Source organism: Felis catus, chromosome B1 (genome assembly GCF_018350175.1).
Source record: "Felis catus isolate Fca126 chromosome B1, F.catus_Fca126_mat1.0, whole genome shotgun sequence".
NCBI classification, from domain to species: Eukaryota; Metazoa; Chordata; class Mammalia; order Carnivora; family Felidae; genus Felis; species Felis catus.
Genome location: NC_058371.1, coordinates 113,102,526 through 113,128,737, shown reverse-complemented (window position 1 = coordinate 113,128,737; position 26,212 = coordinate 113,102,526). Strand labels below are relative to the sequence as shown.

The 26,212-nt window shown below is 36.3% G+C and overlaps 1 long non-coding RNA gene and 1 pseudogene across 8 annotated transcripts in view; one reads left to right on the top strand and one right to left on the bottom strand.

Moving 5' to 3' along the window:
- Positions 1 to 23,714, bottom strand: part of LOC109499029 — a 59,857-nt gene extending 36,143 nt beyond the window's left edge. For 2 of the 8 annotated variants that reach the window (XR_006596867.1, XR_002156136.3), the window contains exons 1-3: positions 23,601 to 23,694; positions 18,322 to 18,371; positions 12,308 to 12,411 (exon numbers count right to left, since the gene is read on the bottom strand). This is a non-coding gene — a long non-coding RNA (uncharacterized LOC109499029). Of the gene's footprint in view, positions 1 to 12,307; positions 12,412 to 18,321; positions 18,372 to 23,600 lie in introns of all 8 variants that reach the window. The other 6 variants (XR_006596870.1, XR_006596868.1, XR_002156134.3 and 3 more) reach the window with 6 other exon arrangements.
- Positions 18,697 to 18,947, top strand: LOC101082818 (annotated as a pseudogene).
- Positions 23,715 to 26,212: the final 2,498 nt, after the last annotated feature.

Here is a 26,212-nt window from a genome sequence, read left to right as displayed (position 1 = left end):
GAGAAAAAGGTTGACATGGCAAGCAGCATGGAATCCTATATAATCAGCAGCCTGTTTATCAATGTTACCTTAAGCACTGTGGAGAGTGATCATAACTGATACATAACCAATACACATGACAATTAAATATGATTACAATGTTTTACTTTCAGATAAGATATATTTGAGGTTTGTAAAACTTGGGTAACTGGTAGGGTGTGTCACATGTGAGACTATAAAAAATGATATGCTATGACATAAAAAATGTTGAGAACTCCAAGCTAATGTTTATTATGGCCAGAAAAGAAAATCCTGGACTTCAGAGTCAGACAAGTGCCCCGGACTTTGGGAAACTTACAAAAAGTTCAAAGAAAAAAAAATTTTGGCCCACAGACTTGAGTTTCAAAAAGGGAATATGGCTAACAAAGGGAGAATTTAAAAACCCAAAAACTTTTAGCTGAATAATTATGAAATAATTCAAATAAGACAGGAGACAGCTCAGGAAAGCTAAATGGCTGTCTACTAATCTAAAAGTTTAAATCATATATATATATATATGTATGCAAATCTATTATGAAAGTGTCATAAATAAAGGCCCCCAGTAAACTGAGGATCAAAAATATGGTTGACTCGGGGCACCTGGGTGGCTCGCCGGTTAAGCGTCAGACTTCGGATCAGGTCATGATCTCACAGTTCGTGGGTTCGAGCCCCGTGTTGGGATCTGTGCTGACAGCTCAGAGCCTGGAGCCTGCTTCGAATTCTGTGTCTCCCTCTCTCTGCCCCTCCCTCACTCACACTCTGTCTCTTGCTCTCAAAATATAAATAAAACATGTAAAAAAAATATATATGGTTGACTAGAAGAAACTGTAAGGCGTTTTTTGTTGTTAAAAAGAAAAAGGAAATAATAAGTGTACTGTTTAGAGATGATAAGAGAAAGTATATCAGAGAAGTAGCAGAATCATTCAACTCCTATTTTTTCTTCTCCTTTCTAAATGGGTTTTAAAACTGAATATGGAGAAGAAACTGAAAAGTGAAAATTTTAGCCCAGGATAGATAAGGAGTTATGAGGGCAGATATATTACTAGGGTGGTAAAAGAATTTTCAGCCATCATCTCAAAGCTACTGTTCAGTAGCCTTTGAAAAGTCATGGCAAATAGGAGAGATACCACAAGACCACAAGTGACTAACTTTCATGTTTATTTTTGAAGAGGAGAATAGGGTGGGTTCTGGAAATTACAGGCAACTTGATTCATGTTTGCAGAATTGACAACAGATTGTTAAAAGGCTTGTTTTTGAGATTCAGAAATGAATATTATGGTCATTAGCAGCCAACAAATATCAACTAAGGAGAAGCTTTAATAAACCAGAATGGCCTGTTTTTTATGAGGTTACTAGGCAGATCAAAGGACTGCTTGAAAATCAAATAGCAGCTAGCTATTGTTACTTGTCTTGCCTTGATGGAGTAATATGGGTTGCTTCCTCTCAAGAATGTCTAGTAATGGCTTTAAATAACATGAGAAAGTGTCTGCTAGGGTGCCTCTACCCTATTTAGCGTTTTGTAAATGACTAGATAAATACAGACTTCTCAACTCTACAGAGGACGTGAAAATAGACAGGGTGTCTTATGTTGGTGCTTCTCAAACTTTTCCTAATGGAAGGGGAAAGTGAATGTACATCTGAGAAACCAGAACAACTATTCTAAGTGGCTGCCAAAAGAGATATTTCTCTCAATTATTTTGTCTTAATTGAAAACCATGTGATTTTCCACTCTATCTCATAATTTTTAAAAATATAGAGCAATTCTCTGTCTAATCAATTTCTTTTCTTTTTTTCTTTTTTTTTGGGGGGGGGGGTAAAAACTGGCATCTCTGTGTCTTTGAATATCTTGGTACATATTCTCCAAGGTGCTCTGCTTATCTTCATCCACGTCAATTATAGAAACCTCAAATAGAATAGGGTAAAAAACAGAGAACTGTGGCTCTCTATTAGAGATATTTTTTCATGCTGAATAAAGCTATCAATGAACACATTTATATGATAGGTGAAGACACCAAATCTTGAAAAGGATCTTAGATGACTTTTTAGCAGAATTAAATCTAACAGGGACAATATTAAATTTTGCGTTTAAATTGGCACAAATATGAATGTTCAAGTGATAAAAAAAATCTATGACTTAAGATTTTAAATTTAGATTTAGAATGATTACAATCATTCTATGAACCAACAGAGTTATTTAATTGCTAAATATGGTAGCATTAAGTTACTTTAATATAAGTAGTAGGTAGATTAAGAAAGGTAACAGTCCGTCTATACTCTACATTAATAAACCATTTCTACAGGAGCAAACTTAATTTTTGGTGCCATAACAGGGACCTTGATAAACTATGGAGTATCCACAGGAAGGCAAAACCAAGATCACCAAGCATCTAGAAACTTTATCATGCAAGAATGTGTTAAGAACTGGGGTGCCTGGGTGGCTCAGTTGAGTGTGCAACTCTTGGTTTTGGCTCAGGTCATGATCTCAAGGTTTGTGGGATTGAGCCCTACATTGGGCTCTGTGCTGGCAGCATGAAGCCTGCTTGGGATTCTCTCTCCCCCTCCCACCGCCCCTCTCCCCCCCTTCTCTCAAAATAAATAAATAAACTTAAAAAAAGAAAGGGTTAAGAACCTAGAAGGACACTGTAGACTACAAGTCCTCTGGTCAATCACTTGGACTGTAGCAGAGAGACAGAAAAATTAATAAAAGTATATTCTTGGTTTTAGTTGAAAGAGAATGCTAATATTTGTCTTGATGAGTAGCCACTTTTTAATTTCTAATAAAATTGATTTTGTATATAAACACCTGACTCTTGATTTGTTTAAGTAGTGAAACAAATTAGGCTATATTCCCAGTGCATATTTTGGTGTTGTTTTCCTTTTATGCAGTTAATTTCAACTAAGTGGTTGGATGAGAGTTACTGTAATTTTTTCTCTTTGGTGTAGAATATAATATTGATGATTTCTATCTTAATTATTCAGAGAAAAAAACCCTCAATGTTTATGTATTATTTTGGTACAATTTGCAAGCACAATCAAGTCCTTAGAGAAAAGCAGAAACTTTCCTATCATTGCCATTATTTTAATACATTGTTTATTAAGGGTGTTGTTTTTGTCTTATGGAATTTCCCAAGTGTTTAACATTAAGACAGTAGTAAATGCTTAGAGTAATTGCATTGATATTCACTGACACTGAATTACTTATTATACTTTCTGTGATCCCTAGGAGTAATGAAAAAAGGTAAAAGTACAGAAGAATTGTAAGAGAAAATATCTCAGAAGGCAAGAGAGCAGGTCTGAAGGATAATGGCTGCCCCTGGAATCCTAGTATCTCCATGCATCCTTCCAAAAATTATCACCCCAAAACTATTAGTTTGACAAAAAAAATGCAAATAAAACCACATATGACCCATATTTTTAGCATTAGGAGAGAACAGCATAAAATACGAATTGCCTGTGAAAGAAATTAACATCAAATTCCAATGAATGCCCTGCCATTGCTGGAAACTGGTAAGTATAGAGAACAGGAGAAGGAAGTCTTAAGGGACTGCAAGAAAGAAGAGAGCTGAGTGTATATGTGAAGCAAAAACACAAAACCACCAGAAAATGAAAAGCAAACATCAAGTGCAAATACATGGACCTCACATCTGAGACTTGGTAGTTCCTAACATAAGCTACAGGGAAGAGGCATGCAAATGAGTGGGACCAGAGTTAGAAGCCTTGGAAAAGCATTACTTTTAGGGGAGAAGGAGCTAGAGAAAAGTGGTACTTGTCAAAGGCATGGTAATAAAGAAGAGAAAGAAGCAAAAGGGGGGAAATTAAAGCAAATGCACTGATATTGATCATTTAATACATTTAATTGTAGAGCAAAGACTAAAACAAGAGTGGGTACACGAGTGGAAGAATTGTATGTGAACAGTGTACAAACTGACAGAGTAGAAAGAATGCAACTAAAAAATGAGAGGAGAGGAAATAGAGAAATAGGAGAGCAGAAGATGAATTGTCTGCTATATAAGTAAAATGTTGGAGTCAAAGAATACTATTTAAAAATTATAGACCAGGGGTGCCTGGGTGGCTCAGTAGGTTCAGTGTCCAACTCTTGATTTCAGTTCAGGTCATGATCCCAGGGTTGTGAGATTCAGTCCTATGTCAGGCTCTGTGCTGAGCATGGAGCCTGCTTAAGGTTCTCTCTCTCTCTCTCTCTCTCTCTCTCTCTCTCTCTCTCTCTCTGCACCCCTCTCCCCCACTCGTGTGCTCTCTAAAATAAAAAAATAAATAAAATTATAGACAAGATAGTAAAATGTTAAGTAAGAAAGAAGAGAATTAAAGACCCCACTATAAAAGACCCTTTAAAACAAGAACAAATGCATGCCTTCCTAAAAGCCAAGAGAATTTAAAAAAAGGGGGGAGGGGCAAGCAAAACACCAAATAGAGAAAGATTAAAACTATTTGTTTCTAAAAACAAAGCAAAATATCCTCAGGGTTTCCAAGTAAAAAGGTCAACTTAGTTTTAAGGTTAGAAAAATTAGGTAGCATCAGACTTCTAAAAAACAACATACTAAACAATATACAGCAGAGCTGCTTTTTGAGGAAACTCAGGGGAAACAAAATGCAAGCCAGGAATTTTCTATACTTAACTTTAAGTCTATAGAAGATAGAAAGCTATTTCCCCCTTTTCCTAAGAGGTTTAAACTTAGTGTTTTAAAACATATTTTGCACATAATTTTGTTAGGGAGGAACTTGGAAAGAGCTTAGCTGAGTTGTTAATTTCTTCTTTTATTTTAAAATAATAGTCTGCCTCTTTTTCACTTTTTTTAATGTTTATTTATTTTAAAGAGAGAGAGAGACAGAGCCCAGGTTGGGGAGGGAGAGAGAGAGAGGGAGACACAGAAACCAAAGCAGGCTCCAGGATCTGAGCTGTCAGCACAGAGCCCAACTAGGGGCTTGAGCTCATGAACCATGAGATCATGACCTGAGTTGAAGTCAGACACTTAACTGACTGAGCCACGCAGGTGCCCCTAGGTTGTTCATTTTTGATGCTATGGTATCAGCTGAGATGGCTTGGGGGACTCTGTACTTGAAACTGTACTCAGTTTCAGGGACTCTGTACTTGGTCTCTGTAGCTGAGTTGTCAGAAATCCTATATGGTGGTTCAGGGATTCAAGCAACCAAATCAGAAACTGACAGTCCTCCTACAAGATATACCCACAATAACATATTCTGTTGATGTAAGTAGGTATACAGCCAAATCCATAATCAAAGGGGAAGGTAAATAGAACCCAACTGTCAATACAGTGTGTAAGAAATGTATGGCCATCATCTTCGATCCAGCAAGTAGAATTTCCCACTTAGATATTAAAACAACAACAACAACAACAACAACAACAACAACAACAACAAACTCTTGATGAAAGCTAAAATATGAGCAGAAATTTCAGAATTTCTGAGAAATAGTGATAATTTAAAATTCTATATATAGAAATCAAGTACTTAAAAAAGCAATGAGCAGAATACTCATAAGTGGCAAATACACACGTCAATAAAAATAGAAGTGATTAAAGTAAGCAAATTAAATTTCCAAAATAATTAGAAAACAAAAGGATACAAAAGAAGCTTAAGGAAGCAAATAATGAAGGTAGAAATAGACATTAATGAGGCAGAAAATAGAAAAACAGGAAATCAAATGATTATGCTCTTTTGAAAAAAATCAACAAAAGAGATGGATCACTAAGAAATTTAATTTTAAAGAAATAAAGCACAAAAACATAACATAAAAAGAGAGAAGTAACTACTGATACACAGAAAATTTTAAAAATAAGACAAGACTACTTTGCATACCAGTATGTAAATAAACTAGAAAACCTAGATGAAATGCATCATTTCATAGGAAAATACAATTTACCAAAATGGACCCAAGTATTGATGGAAAGCATAAGCAGAGCAATTACACTAGAACTAAAAGAAGTTATCAGGGAACTATCCCACAAAAGTCACTAGGCCCAGATGATATCACTAATGTCTAACTATGATAGATAGTTTAAAAAGGAGAATATTTCAGATCATATCATTTATGAATAGTAATGCAAAAAATCCAAAATCAAATTTTAGTGAACTGACTTCAACACCACATTAAGGAAACATCATGACTAAGAAGGGTTTATAAAGAAATGCAGGGTTCATTCAATATTAGGAAGTCTATTAATATAAAGTTCTATATTAATAGTTCCGAAAAAGCCTTTGACAAAATTCAACACTATTCCTAAATAAAGACTCTCAAAAAAAAAAAAAAAAAAAAAGGTGAATACTTCCTTTACGTATAATGTTCATATATCATAGATTGTTGATTGGTAAATGTCATATATTTTGATATGATTAAGGTTAACATATATACACATATATTAATGTATATACCCTCACATATATGTGTGTATGTGCCCATATGTACACACACACACACACACACACACACACACACACAAAGGTAACATTTTACCTAATGTGAAAACACAAGGACAGGAACAAGGCAAGAATACCTACTGTCTCCACTATTATTTAACATAGTACTAGAGGTATTAACCAACTCAATTAGATAAGAGAAAACAAAATTGGAACAACAACAAAAAAGGAAGTAAAATTATCTCTACTTGCAGATGATGTTATAGCAATGCCTGAAAACCTAAAGAATTAGTGACAAAAACTCAAAAATCAGCAAGGTGGCAGCATATAAAATCAACACACCAAAATTAAAAACTTTTGTATATACAAATAATAACCTTGGAAAAGAAAACCTTGTTTACAATAGCCAAGAAAAATCTAAAATATTTAGGAATAAATAAAATGTGAAGTATTTAAAATTTACTTAAGGAAAAATCAAACCTGGAAGATATAAAAATAAATTTGAACAAAAAGACAGGCATTCCTTATTCCTGATTAGGATGTTTCAACACCATCAAGATATAAGTTATCTCCAAGTTAATTTATAAATTTAATATCCCAATAAAAATACCAACAAACTGTGTTTTTCTGGAGGTAGACACTACTTAGAAAAAAAGGGAGGTAATAAAACATACACACATATATTTGCTTATTCTTTCAAAGGAACACAGGAAACAAAAAGCATTGAAACGGATTGCCTACTAAGGATGTGCGTGGAGAATTGGGGGGTGAGGTGGGGGTGGTTTAGTGTGGAAAGAATAGGGGAAAGAGTACACTTTTGTGAGTATACTTTTCAAAAATGCTTTCCTTTTGGAAGCTTATTAATGTTCCATATATTCAAAAATTACAATTGAAACCACAAGTATGGGAAAATAAAAACATAAATTAAATGCAAACAAAAACAAAATATTCAAACTGTATTTCCGATTCGTAATCTGTCTACATTGAAGGAGGGGAGAAATAGTTCAAATATGTTTTTCATCTTTGTTTTAAATTAAAATTTTAATTTTAAGATAATTGTAGACTAACATGTAGTGGGGAGAGGCTAGGATGCTTCATTACAGAGTGGCAAGGATCAAAGTCTAAGCTCCTCACCTGGCTTTTGCTTCAGTGAGGATGGGGCCCCAGTTTTGTCTTCAGTATCTGACTGGAGTAGACTGGTTATTGTCCAAAAGTTTCCTGTCTTGCTAAGCTGCGCTTTCCTAACTCTTTGGCTAGAGAAAGCAGCCTTTTGTTGTTTTTGTCTATGCTTGTTGGCATTTCTGGATCGCCAGCATCATCAGCTCCAAGTGTGGCATACAGAAGCCAAAAGGAAAAGCCAGGGAACTCATCACCATTTGTCCCTTGGGTCTTAAGTGCCTGGCTAGTCTGCCTTCTCTCCATGTTTCAGAGTCTTCTGTTTAAGTATAAAGTCCATATTATTAGTTGTAATGAACAGAAGGAATAAAGAAAAGTATATATTCTCTTACTAAAAATGGAAGTTTTTCCCAAGTGACTTTCGAATATAGTCCTTTTACTACATAATCTTGGTCCAGGGGGGAAAAAAGACCCACAAACGAATCTTGAAGCCTTTCTTTTTTCTGGTATAAGCATAACAATTCTAAAATGATTTCCTATGCATTGTAGGAACAAATGATGAGTGAATGGGTTGATATTCTTGGAAAACAAGATTTATACTGTGCAGGAAGATGCAAATATGGGGGAAAGAAAGGCAAGGAAAAACTTGGTTGGGTGGATTGAAATTTGGAATTGAAGGTATGAACTGATTATTTCATCTATCTATCCATCCATCCATGCATCCATCTACATATGTTTGCCTCTTTTAGCTCTTTGCCTTTTGAACCGGCTATAAGCAATTATATTCTAATAGTAATCAGCACACTTAGTACCCAAATCTTGCCTAGTAAATACCATTCCCCATTAAAAGGAACATTCCTTGTAGAAACAGCTGATTTCAAGACTGTGGTAGGGAAGGTAAGAGTTGAAACAGAAGCATCTTGAGTCAGAATATAAAAAAGTGCTAAAAAAAATGGGGTAATGTGAAAAACCCCCTTGAAACCACTTTGAAGCTACTTCTCCTGGCTAAATCTGAGACAATCTGAACACAAAAATAAGCAAAGACAGTAATGAATTATAACTCACTTAGTTAAATAGAGATCCATGAGTCAATCCATGGATAGTATATAGCAGACAGGTAGGTAGTTAGGTAAGAATATAGATAGATAGATAGATAGATAGATAGATAGATAGATAGATAGACAGACAGACAAAGAAGAGCTGTTCCTTATATCAGAAAATTGATAAATCAGGAGTTGGAAAATCACCATTTTGTAATTATCATACTGAAGATTGGTTTGAGCAAGAATCACCAATGAATGACAAATGGGGGGGGGCGGGAATTTGAGGAGGATCAGGATATTTGCATGATTTTCCAAATGTCTCCCCACAGACTGCTCATTATTGCAATGGGAAAAAATAATAACTATACAGTGGATAAGCAGAACAAACCATTGGGAAAAGAAAATTAACATCACTAGTAAGGGGACAACAGACATAACCTGCCTTGATATATGATTTCCTGAGAAGGACACAGTATCAGTTACACAGTATTCTGGCTGGGGATGCAATAAACTGAATCTTATGAGAAAGACTAGCCCACATTGAGGAACACTTGAAAAAAACTGACCTGTATTTTTTGAAAGTACTTCTGTCATTAAGATAAAGAAAGACTGACAAATTGCTCCAGATTAATGGAGACTAAAGACTAAATAACAACTAAATAAAATGTGTTATCATGGACTGGATCCTGGACTCTTTGAAGAGAAAAAAAGTATAAAGGACATAACTGGCAAAATTGGGATAAGGATGATTGATTATGTAAAAGTATTATATCCATGGTAAGTATTTTGAATTTAATAACTGTACTGAAGTTATGTAAGGGAATAAAGTCAGTATTCGTGTTTTTAAGAATTGTGCATGTAATACTGAGGAGTAAAGGGTCATGATGTATCACGATAATGCAACCTATGCTTCAATACATATTTGGAAAGAGCAAGAGGTTGACAGCGCAAATGTGGCAAAATGTTAACAATGGGTGAATCTGGATAAAGGATATTTTGGAGTTCACTTGTAACTTTATGAGTTTGAAATTGTTTCAAAGTATGAAAAACAAACAACAATGCAGGACAGTAGATCAAAGATTAGAATGAAGGTAGGAAATGAAAACCCTATCCCCTAGATAGACATTTGGAATGAAACTATTTTTGTTTGGGTTGGCAGAGTTTATGATCATAATCATTTTTCACATATTCAACTCATACTGGAAGAAACAACAGAACTTCAATGAATGTAAGTGGTTAAATCAGGTTCCTTAGCTTGTTAGGGAAGGCTAACATTTAATCAGCAGTGAAAACTGAAAAACTGAAAATTTATTATGATATTAATGCAATTAAGGTGCATTTTTTTTTTTTAAGTTTACTCTGAGAGAGAGAGAGCACGTGAGCAGGGGAGTGGAAGAGAAGGAGGGAGAGAGAAAATCCCTGGAAAGCTCTGTGCTGTCAGCGCAGAGCCAGACTTGGGGCTCAAACTCATGAACATTAGATCATGACCTGAGCCGAAATCAAGAGTCAGATGCTTAACCAACTGAACCATCCAGGCGCCCCAAGGTGCATCTTTAGATAGAATTCAATGGTGCATATGTATTATTAGAATACGACCACTTTAGGCAGGCATTTTTGGTATTTGTTTAAACATGATCTATGCCATATGTTCCAACACACTATATCTATAGCCAATGCCCAAACACAGCAGCTGATTCTTTTTCTTGTGGACAAATGGAGTGTTTCCTTGGCCCAGGAAAATACTTACAAACTCAACATTCATTGAATTCTCCATCCTCAGGACTCCTTCCTCCACCTCCTCACACACTCCTGCCAATCCTGATATCCTTTTACCCTTAGCAGAATCTTATTTCACTTTAGCAATTTGCACATTTGTAAAATTGGACACCTGGGGTTTTAACTTTCAAAGCATAGCTCAATGGGTGTGTCCCAGCTTCTTGGCTTCTTTGAATATGCATGTGCATCTAGTGCGTATGTGCATGCATGGCAGTCAGCTCCTTGATAAACTGGCCGTCTTGTACTCTCTTGGAATTCAGAATTCTTCATTTATGACTACAAATTTATTGATTGTGGTCATGTTTCAGAGGTCAAACTCTCAGAAGTAAGTGACCATGTCTGTAATTTGCCAGGTGTCACATATGATTATTTAATAGGTGATATCATGACCAAGGAAATTCCTTTGGAGAATAGTTTTATGGCTCTGATATATACTTATACTGAAACAAGAATGAGCTAAATTATTAGCTTTTTGCTTGATGGCAGAAAACAAAGTCTTACAAAGGATAATCAAAGATTAAAATAGAGATGCACATGTAAAATTGGGGAGTAAAGAGGAATGGTGTAGGATGATGTATGCAACCTATTCTTCAATATGTATTTGGAAAGAGCAAGAGATTGATAATGCAAATGTGGCAAAATGTTAAGAAAACTGGTGAATCTGGAAAAAGGATATTTTGGAGTTATTTCCCCACTAAGAGAGAATCAAGACCTCCTTATAGTCTCATAAGAGGCCATTTATTATTTCAATTTGAATTAATGTTTTTCTTGCTGCGATTGAACGTCTATTTGCCCATATATTTTGGTTGATTATTTTTTTGTGAATAGCTTATTTTTTGACTTTTCACATTTTTTCTTTTGGGTTGGTCTTTACCTTTTTAATTTGTAAGAATATTTAAATTTTAAGGATATTAACTGTACATCTGCCATACACATTGCAAATATTCTTCCCTTGGTTTTCACATACTGTTTAGCATTGTGGTGTTTTGCATAGAGAGATTTCACATTGCTGTATAGCTAAATCAGTTCATATTCACACTTATAATTTCTGGCCTTACTACTGTCCTCAAATCGCATATTTATTCTCCAAATGTTCTCCTGCACTTTTTATAGCTGTATTTACTGTGAAACTTTTAATTTATATGCAGTTTTAATCTATGCATGATGGGAAGTAGAGAGCAAATATAATCCAAAATCTTGGTGAATTAAATATTTGGTGAATTAACTTAGTTTTATAAATTAAAAAAAAATTCTTGGAACGTTACAATAGAAGGATCAGACTATGTTTAAAATATATTTATACTGAAAAATTTAAAAAAATATATAATCAGAAAACAAAAAATATTCCCTGCCTCTAGTTAGCTCTAATCTACATTGTGGGACAAGGGTATGGTCATCTAGGTAAAAGACATTCTATGCACTCTAAACATTACTGGGGGCAATGTTTTCTCCCTAGAGCAGGAGTCTCAACCTTGATTATACATTGGAATCACCTGCATTTTAAAATGCTGATGCCAGATCCCAGAGATTCTGATTTCACTGGCCTGAGCCTACCTATCTGGGATTTTAAAATCTCCCCAGGTGGTTATATAATGCACAGCTGAGGTTGAGACCACTGCATTAGAGCTTCTTCCTGATGTCTAACTGATATTATTTGCTAAAAGCTTAGCTATGATTGAAGTAAAGTTGTGTGTCTAAATTTTAGTACTAAAACCCCCCCATATCTGAGCTATAATCTTAACTGAATACAGCCTGGAGAGACCACTAGGACGTTGGCATTGAGTTGGATATTTTTTTACCTTCTTCTGTGTACACTGTACAGACAATGAATTTAAGAGATCTGAAGAAGTGATGTGTCTAAAGAATTTTCCGAATAATTTCCAATGAGAAAGCAAATTTAGCTCAGCATTTACCTTAGAAGTATGTGAATTTACCTTAAAATTATAACTATAGAAGCTTACCTTAGAAGTATAACTTTCTACTATGATTTCTTTGCAGATTCAAAACCAGGGACTTTCGTAAAAGCTTTGTAAAGCAAAATGTTGGCACTTCATGTTTCATTTTCCTTTTGGCATAAAGTAACAACATACCAATTATGGATTTTAGAGTGATTTTTTTTCTGTATTTGTCAAGAAATTTTTTTACAATGAATGCATATTACTTTTATCATTAGAAAAGACGTTATTTTTTAAACTAAAATTAACATTTACATCATATGATCAAAACTCTAAAAAGTATGCAGAAGGAAATGCATTTGTTATTAATTGTTGCCTCCAGAGGGCTGAGACTATGAGCAATTAACTTTTTCCCTCTTGCTGTGTTTTTATATTTTCCAAATTTTCTGCCATAATCACGTTACTTCTATAAAGGAAACATATTTATTTAAACATTAAAAATTCACCATGGGCTCATATAAATCACCCAAATATTCTCAATAAGTTTTATTTTATAAAACCAATACAACTATTTAAAGAATATTCTGGGGGCGCCTGGGTGGCTCAGTCAGTTAAGCATCCGACTTTGACTCAGGTCATGATCTTGTGGTCCAGGAGTTGGGCCTTGCATCGGACTCTGTGGTGACAGTTCAGAGCCTGGAGCCTCCTTCAGATTCTGTGTCTCCCTCTCTCTCTGCCCTTCCCCTGCTTGTGCTCTCTCTCTCTCTCTCTCTCAAAAATAAGCATTAAAAATATAGTATTATGTTAAAAATGATTTTATTTTATATTTTTGATTTAAATTCTTCACAATTTAAATAATTGTTTCATTCTCAAGGGGAGAAATTTTGTTTTTCTATCTTGATATTTCCATGCAAGGAGGTATCACCAGAAGCTCTTTTGGCATTCTTTCTCCTGTTTTGTTTTTTTCCTCCCCTTCTTCAAGCCTCCTTTTCAAAGAGGAGTTGCTAATGTGAAAGTCAGGTGTCAACTGGATCCTAGCTGCAGTCAACAGACTCACAAACTTGAGCCTGCCCCCCACCTCCTGCACTGCCCGCCTCATGGATTGGTCAGAATTAGATGCCTTCCCTGATGTCTGGTCTCGTGTGACCAGGCTAGGAGGGTGACAGGCTGACTTGTCTGCTCTGTGGGTGCCTGGGTGGTTGTCAAGGCTGTTTGCAGTCCTCTGTTTTCAGTCTCTTTGTTCATCTAGCTCTTCATCCCAATAGTTCCCAAGGCTAGAAGCGGTGGCGGGGGGGGGGGGGGGGGGAAGCGTGAAGCCTTATTTTGGTCTGAGTCCAAACCATATTTGCGAATCCATCTTCACCAGGGCATCTTGTAGGCTGAAACTTACTGCGCCTCCAGTAATAAGGGTTGTCACTGTTATCTCTATGTAGGTATCTGCGGGTTGTGTTTATGGGCCATTGGAGCAAAATCTAGAAGGGGAGTAGACCATGGAGTAGAGGAGGAGTAAACTGTTGGTACCCCCAGCTTCTCATACATTCTCCTAGAAGCATTTCATGGATGAAATCCAGCAAATGTTTATGGGGTGTCTACCATGTGTAAAACCCTTTGGAATGGACAAAGTCCTCAAAGAGTTCACAATCTAAGTATGCATAAGTGTCTTTGTGGGTGAGCATGCTTGTCTGTGTGTGTATGTTGTTCAAACCTGCACTCAACTAATTATAATGCAGTGTAGTAAGTGGTAGAAGAAAAATTAGCAAAGAGCTGTAAGAATAGAGAGGAGGGGCATTTGACTCCTCCACTCCTTAGCTCATGCCAGACTTCCATTTTCAGTAGACAAGTGTTTGACAGCCTGTTATAGAAGTACATGACAACATGTCAAGAGATTTTGGTCTCAGTCTGTTCCACCACTAACTGGGATACCTTTTTTCTATGGGCCTCATTTTCCCTATTTTGGTAACAAAAGATGTTAGAGGTGGCTTTCCATTATTCCTTATAAAACGCTGTGATTGATTCCTTTCAGGGGATGAAAAATTAACTGTAATTTACAATTCACTGCCAATCATAACACATATTATCTTTGAGTCAAAAGACATCTTAGAAGTCATCTGGTACAACACTCTTAATTCACAGAGAAGGAAGCCAGCACCTCCAGAAGGATAAGTGTTTTATCCAAGGTCAGAGCCATTATTGGTACCCAGGTTTCCTTACTTCAGTGCAGCCTGATGTTAGAATAGAAGAACAGAATTTGGTTAAGAGTTGCTGGACTAAATGCCCAGCAGAATTTGACCCAGTACAGTCAGCATAAAACAAATGTATGCAATCCAAGGGATTTCAGGTGAGATACATTCCCTTGAGCAATCAACTGGACATTCTTGGCAGGAGGCAGTAATGTGATTGGGGAAATATCTATGAATACCATTCTTTCTGTGCCCCAGAAATGTCACCCTTCTCAGGAATGTGACTAGCTGGGTGTTTAGAAACATTAAAAAGCATGTGAAATAGACTTCTAAGATAATGAAAAATTTCCTCTATTCATTTTAGAGTAAGTAGTCTGTTTACAGTAGATTAAGTAAAAGGCATATTACTGGGTTTTGGTGAGCTTGGTGTTCTCTCTTGATTTGTTTCTCGATTTTATCAGTGACTTTTAGGTGAATGTTAAGTACAGAGTCAGTAACTGTGAATTGCTCCAAGCACTGTGTCATGCTGGAAAAAACAAAGGAACAGAGCCATCAAATGAAGTTCTGGTTTAAAAATAATTCTAGCAAAGATCAATTTGTTTAAATAGTAAGTGAGTCTAAGCACCAAATTCACTCCTGTGCCCTCTGACTTTGCTCTCAGTTGGCCTCCTCCTTGTACCCATCCAAGAACAGCATGGACAGCTGTGGTAGAAAACAGGGTGTGTCTCTGGCTATGGGGCTCAAATGCCACACACTAGATTCTCTCTCTCATCGTGGCATTTGAGGTTGAGATCCACACGTTGGCTTTGTTCCCTAGGCAGCTGGGAGGTTGTATAGGGTCACAGGGCTTCTCACATGGGCGCATGGCTTCCCCTTCCCAGTGGCCTCATTTCCTCTGAGGGTAGAAGCAATGCATTTCCATTCTCCTTTAGTATTCCTCAGAATTTTCCAAATGATGACGTGGGGTTTTACTTTGGGATGATGCTATATTTGGGGAATGACTTGTATGGGGGAAAGGTACTTCACATAACCATCAGCTTCACAGAGGACTTTTCTGTTATTGGGTTTTTGGAAACTATTTGTCTGTGGGTAGGTTTTTGAGTCTCTATTCACACACACACACACACACACACACACACACACACACACAAATGCATGCACACATACTGCAGGATGTTTTCATCTGTTTGTTTTTACTTTTAACTTGATAGTCATTCATTTGTTCACTTGACAAAGATATACCGAGTGCTTGCTCTGTGCCAGTAACTATCTCTTTATTAACAAGATGTACGTTTGGTCATGTGACTTAGCAATCTGATAAGAGTACTTTGGAGTAGTTCCCTCTGCAATAATTAACTTTAAATAAAAATAAGCCAGTCATCCATATAAAAAGATGCTCAACATCACTCATCATCAGGGGAATACAAATCAAAACTACAATGAGATAGCACCTCAAACCTGTCAGGATGGCTAAAATAAAAAACACAAGAAACAATAGCTGTTGGCGAGGATGCAGAGAAAGGGGAACCCTCTTAAACTGTTGGAAGGAATGTGAACTGGGGCAGCCATTCTGCAAAACAGTATGGAAGTTCCTCAAAAAGTTAAAAATAGAACTATCTTATGATCCAACACATGCACACCCAAAGAACACAAAATACTAATTCAAAGGGATAGATGCACCCCAGTGTTTATGGCATTATTTATAATAGCCAAATTATGGAAACAGCTCAAAAGTCCATCAACTGATGAATGGATAAAGGTGATATATATATATATATATATATATATATATATATATATATATATTTCTTATATATATATATTCCTACACACACACACACACACACACCATGGAATATTATCCAGCCATAAAAAAGAATGAAATCTTGCCATTTGCAACAACATGGATGGAGCTAGAGAATATTATGTTAAGCAAAAATAAGTCAGCCAAAGAAAGACAAATACCATATGATTTCACTCATGGGTGGAATTTAAGAAACAAAACAAATGATCGTAAGAAAAAAAAGAGAGAGAGAGAGGCAGACCAAGAAAGAGACTCTTAACTGTAGAGAACAAACTGATGATCACCAGAGAGGAGATGGGTGAGGGATGAGTGAAATAGGTGATGGGGATTAAGGAGTGCTTGTCTTGGTGAGCACCCGGTGATATTTGGAAGTGTTGAATCACTAGATTTAGTTTTTCTACTTAAAACTAATATTACACTGTATATTAACTAACTGGAATTTAAGTAAAAACTTAAAAAGAATAAGCCAGTCATTAAGCAATAATAATTTTAGAGAGTCATAAAAGGAAATGGGAAATGTATCCAAGGGCTATTCCCAGCATCGGCGTTCTTATTTGTGTGATCATGAGTTTATTAACATACTTGCTCTTCTCCTAAGAGTGAAGGAGTTCTTTGGCATTGGAAGTAGAACGTGATTCCTGTGGTGCTGCAAGAATGATTCAAACTACACCAATCCCTTCAGATAAATGCCAGGCCTACTATAAATATTTTTCAAATCCAGAAGACCTAATACATGAATTATCACTGATACATTCAAAAATGATTTCTAACTTTTGATTCGATGCTTTTGGTATATCTCTCAGTAAATGTAAAAGATAAAAAATTATGTTTTTCCTCATAAATGTAAAAATTTTTAATTTACAGCCACAATTCCTGCCTTTATCTTTTGATCCCTAGCCAATCTAATTCAGATTTGACTACCCTCTTGGGGGCTATGTTTTCTATTCAGGCATTTATTTTTTCTCAAAGAATGGTGAATCAGGAGATCATTTGTTCTTGTTGAAGACTCAGATGTGGATAAAGATGATTATATATCTAGGGGTGCCTGAGTCACTCAGTCAGTTAAGTGTCCAACTCCTGATTTCAGCTCATGTCATGATGTCATGGTTCATAAGACTGGACCCTGAGTTGGGCTCTGTGCTGGTGTGGAGTCTGCTTGGGATTCTCTCTTTCCCTCTGCCCCTCTCCCACTCATGTATGTACACTGTCAAAATAAACATTAAAAAAGATTATTATATAACTAACATTTCCTATACATGAAACATTCCACATGGAAATTTGTTTTAAAGCTCCATAATCATATTACATTACTAGGTTAACACTTATCTGAGGAAAAGTAAAATACATAACAGTATTAAGACAAGCTTGACAGGAAGTGATGGAAAGTCTCATCTTGAAGAGACACAGTGGTGGGCCAACTCCAAATATTCTCAAGAGAAATTTTAAAGGAAATGCTTTAGTAAACCTGTACCTATACATAAAATAGACTAAAAAACTACTTCAGGTGGAAATATGAAATTATCATATAAAACAGTATTAAGTGTATGTTTCCACCCACACATGCCTAATTTCAATAATTATGTCAAGTAACCATGTCCTTTCTCAGTAATTGTCAGGGAAAAACTGTCCTGTCAAGGCTTCTTTATGTTTCTCCTCCTATGTTGGAAATATGTAATATGTTGGATACAAATTAATTTGCTAATAATGGGGAAGATAGAGATTTGAAATTTTAAACCAAGCATCCTTTGGAGAATCATTCCATCTTATGTCTCAGGTTTTAAATGGAATGTATGGGGGTGCCTGGGTGGCTCAGTCGGTTGAGCGTCCGACTTCGGCTCAGGTCATGATCTCACAGTCTGTGAGTTCGAGCCTGCATCGGGCTCCATGCTGACAGCTCAGAGCCTGGAGCCTGTTTTGGATTCTGTGTCTCCCTCTCTCTCTGACCCTCCCCCATTCATGCCCTGTCTCTCTCTGTCTCAAAAATAAATAAACGTTAATAAAAAAAAAATTAAAAAAATTAAATAAATAGAATGTATGTTTTGGACTCCTGAATGTTCTTGACATGAACTATTGAGGCTACAATGAAGAATCCTTACCTGTGAGGTCTTGAATTCCAGATGGAATTTTGAGTAGTTTAAATGTGGCTCTGTTGGAAGCAGAGAAACATTCTAAGGGAATTCCATTATTTTAATTTTTAAAAATATTTATTTTCAAGGGGGAGAGGGGCAGAGAGAGAGAGAGAGAGAGAGAGAGAGAGAGAGAGAGAGAGAATCTGAAGCAGGCTCCAGGCTCTGAGATGTCAGCAAAGAGCCTGCTGCAGGGCTCAAACTCATGAACCACAAGATCATGACCTGAGCCAAAGATGGTCACTTAACCGACTGAGCCACCCAGGTGCACCTTACTAAGTTTGTTTTAAAATTACAACTTTAGCCTTAAAGATTGGGACTGGCTGGGAATGCGAAAGGATCAACATGGCTTTGGCTAGAGATTTACTACACTGTCCTTGGAAGAAGAAAAGAAAAAACATAAAAAGAAACGGTTAGTTCAAAGCCCAAAGTCCTATTTTATGGATGTAAAATGTCTAGGTTATTACAAGATTATCACAGTTTTCAGCCATGCTCAGATGGTTCTTTGTGTAGGCTGTTCAACAGTGTTGGACCAGCCAACAGGAGGGAAGGCCAGACTCACAGAAGGGTGCTCATCTAGAAGAAAGCAACACTAATGATCCACATAACCTCTTGAATTTGTGTTATATTGCAGAACGCCTTCAGTTCAGTAATTCAAGTCACTCTACCAAGATAATTAAATTATGTTTAATTTTTTAAAGTATACAACAGTGACCTCCTATTTTGGTGTCAGTTTTTCAATGAAGTTTGGATTATGGGCAAAAAATAAATACATAAAATTACAATTTACACAACCAAATCTTAACTTTAAAAGGAAGGAACACCCATAAACTTACTGCTTATTCAAACAAATCACTATCAGTTTTTCTGTGTCTTTTATCTGTTTTACAAAAATAATAAGTACTATAATTGTAGGACAGATAAGCATTTGTATTTTTTCTATTAATACTGCAACAAACATTTCCCTTTTAATGAGTATATCATATTCTCATAATTTCTTAACTATTTCTGTTATTGTAAATGAACACTCTTTCTAATTTTTGCTACCATGAGTAATATTACAATACCTTTTTGTATGATTATAACTTCTTTTTTTTGTGGAGAGATTATTCCTTTAGGGAGAAATTGCCAAGTGTGAGATTACACGGTCACCGCCTATGAATATTTTTATGGCTCTGAAATGTGTTGCCAAATTGCTTGCTAAAAGAGTTGTACCAAATGCAAGTTGGCTTTTAAAGGTCAGACTTATTTTGATACAAGATCAACATATGTGTTATATTAAACTGACCACTTATCTAACTGGTGAGAAATAAAAAATATTATTTCCTAATATATAGAATAAGAATATAAGCCAGGAATCATGCCAAAGTCTGCTATATTGTGAGTGGGCCAGGCAATCACAAATCTCAGTTCTGTTCATTTTGGTCATAATTATAAAGTGGATCCCTTCTGGAAGTTATATTTTGGACAAGCTATAGCCTAAGGCCCAGATAAGATAATCTCAATGCTTCTTTTTGCCTCAGCACACGTGGGAGGACCGAGGCCATCATTTTACTTGTTTATATGCATAGTGAGCTCAATTTTATATTGTAATTTCCTTCATTTGAGAGGATTAAGAATGAAGATGATAGTTCCCAAACTCCCTGGAAGCAATGTAATTTTCCTTTCAATAAATAAGGCAGTCAGATTCTGATGCATAGTTTAAAAATACCACCCACAAATTTTATCTGTACAATGCCACAGTTGTATAATTTTGTTATTCTTGGTTTAGCAGATATATCTAATGAAAGGGCTAAAATGAATACATGAATGCATCCAGGGAAACTGGAGCCACAGGTGACCTATGAGAGAATGAATCCTTTCCATGGCATAGATTTAATTCAGGTGAGCTATCACAGGATCTGAGATTCAAGTGTTTAAACAATTGTTCCAAGATGTCTTGGTCTCAGCAAAAGTGGCTAAATCTCTTCCTCTCTTCTTTCTCCAATATATGTAAAGTCTTTGTGTAGAGTTTGGAATAACACCATTTATTGGTTATGCCACAAACACTTGCATTCATTCTTCAGGTTGTTTTCTTACATTCACATTTGACTTCCCTGTCTTGAGTACTGAATTAAACTTCCTTGATGGTCAGGACATCTATTTATTTAATGTAATGGCTGCCTCTTTTTCTTATTATCTCCAGGCACATCTTTATGGATCACTGAAAAAGACTACTTCATTTCTCAAACAACACAACCAGCAGCCAGAGGGACCTTATCAGGTGGAATTCTCAACATAGGGGAGACACCAAGAAGTTGGCAAAAGAGAATAGGAGGATGGATAGGGTAACTCGTATTTTCCTGTTGGTGCCCTGGTCGCAGGAGCTGGCATGGGGGATGGTGCCCATCCTGGCATTTTTAGCAAAATAAAAGAAGTCCTAGAGACTAGTGGTTTAGGCACAAGTTCTAGAGTCAGACAGACTTGGAGCGTATGTCTATCTCAATCACTCGATACCATTTCCATCACTCAACAGCTCTGAGACTTTGGGCCAGATCCTTAGCTTCTCCAACTTCAGACTTACCTTCCATAAAATGTAATTAATGTCTACTTTTCATAGGGCCAGTTAGAGGTTTTTTCCAGCCTTTTTCCTGATGTGGCTCCTGACTGATGGCTGATATTTGGCAGCTGATATTTGAGAAAAAAACATGACTATGTGTCTTATTTTAAATTTTACATCTGGTATTGTGGGAGAAACACATTAGACTTTGGATTCATTGAAAAAAACTCCTTATATAATGAAATATTTAGTAAGGCTGCAGGATATTAAGTCCATATATAAAACTCAATTTTATTTCCATAAAAGAGCAACAAACAAATAGAAAATAAAATTGGGGGTGCCTGAGTGGCTCAGTCGGTTAGGCATCCAACTTGGGCTCAGGTCATGATCTCGCGGTCTGTGAGTTCAAGTCCCAAGTCAGGCTCTCTGCTGACAGCTCAGAGCCTGGAGCCCGCTTCGGATTCTGTGTCTCTCTCTGCCCCTTCCCCAGCCATGCTCTGTCTCTCAAAAATAAACATTAAAAAAATTTTTTAAAAAAGAAAAGAAAATTGAAAAACTATTCATGTATAGGAACATTCAAGAACATAAAATACAAATAAATTTAACAAAAGATATGTAAAGCTCTACACTGGAAAGTGAAAAACATTGATGAGAGAAAATAAAGAAGACTTAAAATAAATGGAGAAATATAGACTGTTCATAGACTGGAAGACTTATTATTGTTACGATGTCGGTCTCCCCAAATTGAAGTATATATTCAGTATATACATATGTGGAGAAAAATAAACCTCTACTCCAACCTCACATAATATACAAAAATTAGTAAAGATGAATCACAAACCCTAACATAAAAGCTAAAACTCTAAAGTGCCTAGACAAAAACATCAGAATATATTGAGCCTGGAATAAGCAATAACTTATTTGAAAAAACACATACAAAAAATGTAACCATAAAGAAAAAAATTAATAACTTGGACTTCATCAGACTTAAAATCTTTTGCTCATCAGTGACACTATTAAGAAAATGAATGGACAAGACATGGCTTGGGAGAAAATATTTGTAATACACAGAGCTGATATACATATTTATATATTTGAAATACACAGATATGAATTTATATCCAGAATATAAAGAACTATAAATTAAAAAATTAAAAAAAATTTTTTTTAAAAACCCAATAAAGAAATGGGCAAAAGATACAAATAGACAACTGACAAAAGGTGAATCATCAATTAACATAAGAAGAGATGGTCAACACCATCATTCATCAGGGAAACGCAAATTAAAATTACAATGTAATGTTAAGTCACACTTATTAAAATATTTAAAATTAAAAAGATGGACAATACTAGATGTGGGTGAGGATGTGGGAGAACCAGAACTCACATGTGTTGCTGATAAGAGCACAAAATGGAGCAGCCCCTTTGGGAAAAATGTTTGGCAGCTTCTTATGAAGTTAAACATAGTTAAACCCTAACCTATGAACCAGAAATTAGGTATTAACTAAACAGAAATAAAAACATTCATTGAGCCAAACCTAAAAACAATCCAAACGTCCATCAATAAGTGAATGGATAAACAAATTGCTATATATTCATACTAAAGAATACTCCTAGCAATAAAAAAGAAAGAAGTACCAATACATGCAACATGGCCGAATGTCAAAAAACATGTTGAACAAAAGAAATCAGATACAAAAGCGAACCTACTGTATGACTGCATTCATATCAAATTCAAGAACAGATAAAACTGAACTATGATAGAAACTAGAACAACGGTTGCCTGTGGATGGGGGTGGGACTGACTGGAGAGAGCACAAGGGAAAATTTGGTGGTACTGCAAACATTTTACATCTTGGTCATAGTGTTTGTTAAATATGTACATACATTTACCAACATCAGACTTTGCTCACAAGATCTGTTCTCTTTACATAAATTTTATTTTACTTTATTTTATTTTTTGAAAGACAATGAGAGAGAGAGAGAGAGAGAGAGAGAGAGCGAGCGCATGTGAACAGAGGAAATGGGAGGGGGGGAGAGGGAGAGAGAGAGAGAGAAAAAGAGAGAGAGAATCCCAAGCAAGCTCCATGCCCAGCACAGAGCCCAATGTGGGGCTTGATCCCATGACTGTGAGATCATGACCCGAGCCAAAATCAAGAGTGGGATGCCCAACCAACGGATCCACTCAGGCACCCCTGCATGAATTTTATTTTAATAAAAACAAAAAATGAATGCATCTAAATTAGAAGTCAGGCTGGGAAAACCAAATGAAAGCAATATTAATTTATTTTAGTTCTCTGGTGTTTGAAATTTTAAAAATATATCATTTACTCAAATATTTTCCACCATCTATCCTTCCAATTTTAAGTGGTAAACTATGATTATTTACCCCCAAATAATTTCTCTCCTTGGAGGTAGGAGAAAGAAGATACTGTTTCACAGTTTTATAAATACAATAAGAACAGAGGAAGAACGGCAAACTGTGGTTTGCATTGTCATTAGTTTCCAACAAGTAGTTTGAATGACATGAAGTTTACAGCGTCTCTAGTACTCCCGTCAGCCTTCGAACGCTCTGTACTTAATAACAACTATGCGTCTTACAGATTCGTCGGAACTCAAGGTCAGGGGAAAGATTGTACCGTGGATGATTTAACATAAAAAGCCAGAGGTTCTTTCCCTAAACCCTCCCATTTTTAGAAGTTAAAAATACCTGAGAGAATGACGACGGAGGTATCGCTGGAGAAGGTCGTCAAGAGGATCTGACCGCCAGTTGACCCGCGGGCGGGACCACGCAGTTAGAGGCTCCTCACCTCTTGTCCTGGACTTGGAATATACGTTCCGCTCATGGTTCCCGTAGCCGGAGCCATTTCAAAGATGCAACCTTGAGAGAGCAAAGTGTTGCTGAGACTGTACAATACATGTGAGAGAACCCAGGTAAGGCTTCTGTATAAACTCTTAACATTTTGGCGAGGGAGTGCAGAGGTGCACTCGTCTTGCAGCCTCCTGTGTTAAGCCTCCTATGTAAGTTTCCTTGCTTATTAAAACTGCCGCCTCCCTAGCTTATCCTAAAATGTGTGTAAAAAGCAGGTATTTTACGATAAAATTGTGCAGTGCATGTTCTATGTGGAATTCAGAGGAAAACCCAGATTCAGTGATTAACAATGCCAAAAATGCAAGTAATTAGCCATCGTTCAAGTAAAATTGTGGTGCCATTTCTCTTTTGTGGCATTTTAGACCTTTGTTGCCCCCAAATTCCATTTTATTGGAAATCCGTTTTCCACCTGGTCTTTCTTGACATGGTTTTTCCCCCCCTACTTTAAATAGATTCTAAGTAAGATTCTGAATTTCAGGAGTAACAACAACAGTAACAAAAAAACTGCCACCTGTCAATCTGGAGTGGCCTGCCTCTTTCTTCTGTCTCTCCTAGCCCAGGATGCGTGTACAAGGGCCAGTTTCAAATTTCACCCAAGAAACTCCTCAGGTTGCAAACAAACAGGCATGCTGAGATTATGTAAATAAATGCAATGCAGTCTAAAATGAACTGTTCTTTTAGATTTAAATTTTGTTGCTGCCTCATAGAATTATAAATTATAGATTATAGATTGCTCTGCTCTTCTTTTTTATTTGTTCAGTTTCTGGAGTCTTGTTTCTTCCTCTCGGTCAGAGGAACCTTTCTAGGTGACTGGGGTGGACTTAACTGAAAAGTGGAGAGTGGGCAGGATTCCTCTTTTACTCTTGTTTACCAAGTGCTTTTTAAAATCTGATTTCATTTGGTAGAAGTATGGCATTAACTGATGTGTGCGTTAAGTATAGCATTGCTTCCCTGGAGAGTGGATAGTGACTCCTTTCTTTTTCTTAAAAAAATAGACTGTTTTTCATAAAAGCAGTTTTAGGGTCACAGAAAAATTGTGCAGAAAGTACAGAGAATTGCTGTATTCCTCCCCACCCTGCCCTCAGTTTCCCTATTATTAATACCTTGCATTGGTGTTCTACATTTGTTACAATTGATGAGCCAATATTGATACATTATTATTATTGTTAACTGAAGTCCATAGTTTAGATTTCACTCTTGTACATTATAGGGGTTTGGACAAATATATAATTATGTAATGGCATGTATCCACCATTATGTATCATACAGAATAGTTTTACTGCCCTAAAAATCTTTTGTGCTCCCCCTGTTCATCTCTCTCCACCCCAACCCCTGACCACCACTGATCTTTTTACTGTTTCCATAGTTTTGCCATTTCTAGGATGTTATAAAGTTGAATTCATGTAGTATGTAGCTTTTCAGATTGACTCCTTTCACTTAGCAATACGCATTTATGATTTCTCATGTTTTTAGTGGCTTGATGGTTCATTTTATTCCTGAATAATATTCTATTGTATGGCTATACCACAGTTTATTTATCCATTCTTCTCTTGAAGGACATCTTGGTTGCTTTGAACCGTAGGCAATTATGAATAAAGCTTGCTATAAATATTTGTAGGTTCTCTTTGTGGACATAAGTTTTCAGCTCATTGGGGTAAATGCTAAGGAGCACAATTGCCCTTCTTTTTCAATAAAACTTTTACATCTCTTATTTATATCTTGATAAATTATAATTTGCCTTTTGTGGCTAACTCTTGTGACTGTGTCTCTCCCAATTTCTTCCCCTTGAAACCATTTCAGTTTCTGCCACATATGAATCCCAAGAATGCCAGACACATGCCAACAGCTTTCTCTTTGAAAAGCAAAAAAAATGTTTTCAAACTTGTAGGAACTACACTGATTCATCTTACAGTCATTGATAGAGGTAGTCCATGAAATAGTTTGTTTCTGCAGGTGGATGTTAAGTGCTAATAGTTACTCTTAGCAAAATACACTGCCTTGTCACTTCTGGTTCCTGCAGTCATATACACACGTGTAGTTAAGTTTTGCTCTTTCTTTTAATGATGCCCCAGCCTGTTTATTCTGATCAAAACCACTGCTCACAAGGAGACAATAATGACTTTAGAGTTCATATACTCTGAATTGTGTGTGATACTGGGAAAATCTCTCAGCCTTTCTGATCTCCAGCATCCTCGTTTGTGAAATGGACCAATAATATCCACCTGGCGAGGTGATGTGGAAGATTGGAGGTGATGTGAATAAAGCATCTACTTCCTATATGCCTGGCTCATTGGGAGCAATCTGTAGATGATGTGGTGGTGGTGATAATTAATAGCAGCTGTGCATATAGCAAATAGGTAGCCCGGGAGAATTAGATGCTTTGTGCTTCAGTAGGAAAATTTTATCTGGAAAGTAAGAAGGGTGACCAACACATATAACCATGTCTCCCG